Source organism: Salvelinus sp. IW2-2015, unplaced genomic scaffold (genome assembly GCF_002910315.2).
Source record: "Salvelinus sp. IW2-2015 unplaced genomic scaffold, ASM291031v2 Un_scaffold2875, whole genome shotgun sequence".
NCBI classification, from domain to species: Eukaryota; Metazoa; Chordata; class Actinopteri; order Salmoniformes; family Salmonidae; genus Salvelinus; species Salvelinus sp. IW2-2015.
Genome location: NW_019944175.1, coordinates 94,082 through 100,457, shown reverse-complemented (window position 1 = coordinate 100,457; position 6,376 = coordinate 94,082). Strand labels below are relative to the sequence as shown.

At 42.0% G+C, this 6,376-nt stretch overlaps 1 long non-coding RNA gene across 1 annotated transcript; it reads left to right on the top strand.

Moving 5' to 3' along the window:
• Positions 1 to 1,274: 1,274 nt before the first annotated feature.
• On the top strand, positions 1,275 to 6,120 carry LOC139025577 (uncharacterized). Its single transcript, XR_011477175.1, has 4 exons — positions 1,275 to 1,403; positions 1,718 to 1,760; positions 2,827 to 2,955; positions 5,963 to 6,120. It is a non-coding gene; the product is annotated as an uncharacterized lncRNA (long non-coding RNA).
• Positions 6,121 to 6,376: the final 256 nt, after the last annotated feature.

Sequence of the window (6,376 nt, the reverse complement as noted above, 5' to 3'; positions counted from 1 at the left end):
AACGTGGGTGTTTGTTGTTGTTTGATGCAGTCTATACGTGGGTGTTTGTTGTTGATGCAGTACTATAAGTGCGGTGTTGTTGTTGTTGATGAGTACTATGAACGGTGGGTGTTTTGTTGATGTTGTGTGTCATGGTACTACTAACCGTGGGTGTTTGTTTTGTTGTTGATGCAGTACCTACGTTGGGGTGTTGTTGTTGTTGATGCGTACTATAACGTGGGTGTTTTGTTGTTGATGCAGTATCCTAACGTGGGTGTTTGTTGATGTTGATGCAGTACTATAACCCGTGGGTGTTTGTTGTGTTGATGCAGTATATAATCGGTGGGTGTTTGTTTGGATGTTGATGCAGTAACTATAACGTGGGTGTTTGTTTGTTTTGATGGCAGTACCGTAAACGTGGTTTTGTTTGTTGTTTGATGCAGTAAAAACGTGGGTTGTTTGTTGATGTTGATGCAGTACTATAACGTGGTTGTTTTGTTGATGTTGAATGCAGTAACTATAACGGTGGGTGTTGTTGTTGTTGCATGCAGTACTATAACGTGGTGTTGATTGTTGAGCAGTACTATAACGTGGGTGTTTGTTTTGTTGTTGAATGCAGTACTATAAGTGGGTGTTTGTTGTTGTTTGATGTCAGTTTACGTGGTGTTGTTGTGTTGTTTGCGTATCTATAACGTGGTGTTTGTTGTTGTTTGATGCAAGTATATAAGTGGGTGTTTGGTTGTGTTGATGCAGTACTAATAACGTGGGTGTTTGTTGTGTTTGATGCAGTACTATACGTGGGTGATGTGTTGTGTTGATGCAGTACTATAACGGGGTGTTTGGTTGTTGTTGGTGCAGTATATAACGTGGGTGTGTGTTGTTTGTTGACGTACCATAACGTGGGTGTTTGTTGTTGTTGATGCAGTACTTAACGTGGGTGTTGTTGTTGTTGATGCAGTACATACACGTGGGTGTTTGTTGTTGTTGAATGCAGTACTATAACGTGGGTGTTTGTTGTTGGTTGATGCAGTACTATAGACGTGGGTGTTTGTTGTTTGTGATGCAGTACTATTCGTGGTGTTTGTTGTTGATGAGTAACTATAACGTGGGTGTTTGTTGTTAGTGATGCAGTACTCATACGTGGGTGTTGTTGTTGTTGATGCAGTACTATAACGTGGGTGTTTGTTGTTGTTGATGCAGTACTATAACGTGGGTGTTTGTTTTGTTGTTGGTGCAGTACCATAACGTGGGTCGTTTGTTGTTGTCGTTATAATTGAGTGTTATTTGACCAACAGGCCATAGTCCGTAATGGAGAGAGTGCAGAAGAGCTTTGCTATGTTGACAACTACCACAATGTCCTCCTCCTAAACTAAGACTGTCCCTCACTTCACGTTGACCCGCCCTGATAACAAACCTTCACGCAGGTAAACCCACACACACACACACACACACACACACACACACACACACACCAGTTAACAGATATACACACACACACAAACACACACACACACACACACACACACACACAATCTCATCAAACACACAACACACACAGGATAATAATTATATTCAGAAATATATAAAATACACACACACACAACCAGGCACACACACACCACCACACACACACCCAGTAACATTACACACACCACGAGGTAACAGACACACATAACACAGCCGTAAAAGCACACACAAGTCCAGTCATTCATATGGTGTCCTGTTCTTTCTATTGCAGGGAGGGTGTGTTCAAACAACTCTGAATGGGCTCATCCCCTACGGTAAGTCATAGATTTAACTAGAAAGGGTTACGTTGTTTGGTGACCAGGCCCAAACCAGTTATTATATATCGAGCTGTAATTACTTTGGGGGTACCAGATTAGAAAATGCATTAAGCACCTCAGTGGGTTTGGAGTGTATTGAGATTTAAGAATACAGCCCTTAGCCGTGGTAATATTGGCCCATAATAGCAACCACCACCCCAGTGCCCTATTTCTTATACACACTTGTGTTAATAACCCTATTATAAACCTGTTAATCCAGTGTTGATAAACCCTTTATAACCTGTTGTCCTTATCCGTGATAAACCCTTTTATATACGCTGTTTGATAAACCTTTATAAGCTGTTGATAACCCCTTTATAAAACGTTGTTGATCAACTCCTTTATAACATGTTGATAAACCCTTTATAACTGATACCGTATACGTTAGTAAACCCTTTAATACCTGTTGATAAACCCTTTAAATTGATACCGTAACCTGTTGATAACCCTTTAGTAACCTGTTATACCCTATTATTAACCGTTAATAACCCTTTATAAACTGTTAATACCCTTTATAACCTGTTGATAAACCCCACTTTATACCTGTTGATAAACCCATACACTATTGATTGACCTTTGATAACCTTTATAAACCCTTTGACTAACCTTATTACCCCTTTCAGTAACGCTGTTGAATAACCCTTTGTAAACCTTTGATTACCCTACTGTTGATAAACCTGTTATAAAACCGTGATTAAACCTCAAATGTTGAATCTTACTGTTAACCCTTTATATGTGATTACCCTTTATAACCTTACCTTATACTTGTTACCGTACGTTAGACCTTTAACGTGATAAACCTTTAAACTTTGATTACCGTGGTATCGTAACATTTATCGTATAACATAACTGTTAATCAACTTAACCTTTGTAACTTAACACTGAGTCTCTTTGTACCTGTTAATGCTTATAACGTTATACCTTAACCTGTATACCCTGAACCTGTTGAATAAACCCTGTGTAACTGTTGATAAACCTGTTGTAACCTGTTAATAACCCTTTATCAACCTCTGTCTGTCAACAGGTCCAACGTTGAAGGAACGTCTTCTGATTGTCAGTAACGTCCACCCACAGGGACCGCAGCAGCAAGGAGGTTCACGGACCTCGTCAACGGCGTCGCTCCTACCTCGACTCGCTGTCTCTGATCGACAGGGTAGGGACAGACAACCGTATTGGAAAGTAGCCCTGTTTGACTTTTGTTCCCGATGTTGAAATCAAGTACGTGCTACCTGGGTAGGAAAGATGCTTATTTTCTCTAGAAAGTAGAACGAGTGACACATTCCCTTTTTATAAATGTATTATTTTGTTTGTTGTTCCACGTTTTATTAAACAGATTAGACCAGCTAGCACGTGGCGTGGCTAAAAAGGCTGCCTAGCGCTACGTAGTACCTACAAACGGTGGGATCCGGTGGACAACAGCTCAGAAGGAGACGAGACCATTAAAGAGACGTAATCGCTCATTTAACATAACTGGATTCTTGACCATAAAAGGGCAATTTGGGAAGTTGTGCTGAAAAAACAGGAATTCAAAATGAAGCGACCGAAAGACCGAGTACTGTCCACGGTGACCAGTCCGAGTTGAAGATAAGAAAACGAATCGGGTTTTGTCCAACGTACGCGCTGAAGTGGTGCAGTGAATATGTGTTGTGCTTTACCGGGTCAGACATAGATAGTACCATAAACGTCAAATACTTCCAATTGTCTTTAGATACTGTGATATATATTAAGCCATATGCGCCTCCTTTGATACGCATCAGTGGGATTTAAGAAATGAGTGAATCAAGTGCAGAGAAGTGGGTTTAAGCCTCCACAGCTTGAAATAGACTCGCATGTTTTAGTACATTAGTGCAATCACATAGCGATCATTTAACACAACACAGAATATACTACCACACAACAACAAAACAACACATTTCCCTTGACAAACAAGCCGGTTATTATTGCCAAGTTGGCAAGCGCAGTGTGAAAACTACACAACCGCTGACGAACAACCGCTGCACAAAACGGGTCGATACCATCAGAGAGAGATTCCTCGGCGGCAGGCCGAGTGATAATATGGGAACGATTCTACCTGTCGCAGAGAGAAAGGAATGAAGTGTTGAGTCCCACAGGCCATCGACTGACTCCCACTCAAAGGATGCAATCTACAGTCCAGGTGATTCACGACCGTGGTCATCAGCCGGACACCGGTTTTGACGCTGGATTGGAATATGTGCAAAACATTATGCAAAAACACGTGGAAGAATAGAGATGCAAGGTTTCATTAAACAATATTTTTTTGCCGCGTAAACAGCTCACACAAACACCAATGTGACTTAATAACCAATTAGATCCCTGGAACCAACCACTTTAGGCCTGTAGTGGTACCATGTGGATTATAAACAATTAGATCCCTGTAACAACCACTTTAGGCCTGTAGTGGTACCATGTGATTACAGTGCAATTGCAGAAAGTATTCAGACGCCCTTGACTTGGTCCACATTTTTGTTACGTTTACAGCCTTATTCTGAATTGCGGATTAAATAAATACAAATCCTCGGCAATCTACACACAATACCCCATAATGAAAAAGCAAAAACAGTTATTTTGACATTTTTGCTAAGTTATTAAAATATAAAACAGATATATTATTTACATAAGTATTCAGACCCTTTGCTATGAGACTTGAAATTTAGCTCAGGTGCATCCTCTTTCCATTGATCATCCTTGATGTTTCTACAACTTGATTGGAGGCCACCTGTGGTAAATTCAATTGATTGGACATGATTTGGAAAGGCACACACCTATCTATATAAGGTCCCACAGTTGACCGAGCATGTCAGAGAAAAAACCAAGCCATGAGGTCGAAGGAATTGTCCGTAGAGCTCAGAGACACGATTGTGTCGAGGCACAGATCTGGGGAAGGGTACCAAAACATTTCTGCAGATTTGAAGGTCCCCAAGAACACAGTGGCCTCCATTATTCTTAAATGGAAGAAGGTTGGAACCACCAAGACTCTTCCTAGAGCTGGCCGACCGGCCAAACTGAGCAATCGGGGGGGAAGGGCCTTTGTCAGGGATGTGACCAAGAACCTGATGGTCACTCTGACAGAGCTCCAGAGTTCCTGTGTGGAGATGGGAGAACCTTCCAGAAGGACAACTATCTCTGCAGCACTCCACCAATCAGGCCTTTATGGTAGAGTGGCCAGACGGAAGCCACTCCTCAGTAAAAGGCACATGAATGCCCACTTGGAGTTTGCCAAAAGGGACCTAAAGGACTCTCAGACCATGAGAAACAAGATTATCTGGTCTGATGAAACCTAGATTGAACTCTTTGCCCTGAATGCCAAGCGTCACGTCTGGAGGAAACCTGGCACCATCCCTACGGTGAAGCATGGTGATGGCAGCATCATGCTGTGGGGATGTTTCTCAGCGGCAGGGACTGGGAGACTAGTCAGGATCGAGGCAAAGATGAACGGAGCAAAGTACAGAGAGATCCTTGATGAAATCCTGCTCCAGAGCACTCAGGACCTCACACTGGGGCGAAGGTTCACCTTCCAAAAGGATAACGACCCTAAGCACACAGCCAAGACAAGGCAGGAGTGGCTTCGGGACAAGTCTCTGAACGTCCTTGAGTGTACCAGCCAGACCCGGACTTGAACCTGATCGAACCTCTCTGGAGAGACCTTTAAATTGCTGTGCAACAACGTTCCCCATCCAACCTGACAGAGCTTGAGAGGATCTGCAGAGAAGAAATGGAGAAACTCCCCAAATACAGGTGTGCCAAGCTTGTAGCGTCATACCCAAGAAGACTTGAGGATGTAATCGCTGCCAAAGGTGCTTCAACAAAGTACTGAATAAAGGGTCTGAATTCTTATGTAAAATGTGAAATTTCATATTTAGCAACAACAAAACATTCCTGTTTTTGCTTTGTCATTATGGGGTATCGTTTGTAGATTGATGTTGAAAAAAACTATAATCATTTTTATAATAAGGCTGTAACACAACAAAATGTGTAAAAAGTCAAGGAGTCCGAATGCTTTCTGAAGGAACCGTGTAACCAATCAGGTCCTTGGAACGTCCGACTGCATCTTTTCAACATTTCTGATTGGTCAGGAGACGACGCAAATAACAAATCAAATGATTTGTTGTTTAATTAATGTTTCTATTTCTCTGTCTCAGATCTATTTTGAGATGGAYTCTTCGTCGGTGGCGATGGCAGTGTGTCTTCATTTCCAGAAGTCCCCCTGTGTAGTTCAGAACAAACCTCTGAAGGTCAACATGCTGGGCGAGGTTAAACAGCCACTGCAGCCCCCAGCCCAGAAGACATCTGTTGTCAGGTAAATATCTCAACCTTTCATTAACTTCCAAGATTTTATCCGTCAGTCCATCCATCCAATCCAAGCATTGTATGACGTCCTGTTTTCTAAGGACAATAGGATACAATTAGGGTCCATTGTTTTTTTTTTCTCGTCGGGAACAACTCCTGTCCCATATGTTCCTCTGGAGACCTTTTTAGATGTAACATCACTTATTTTATAATCTACGTGTTTGTCATTTCAGCACCAAAGCCAAAGAACCGATCAAAGGCAAGAA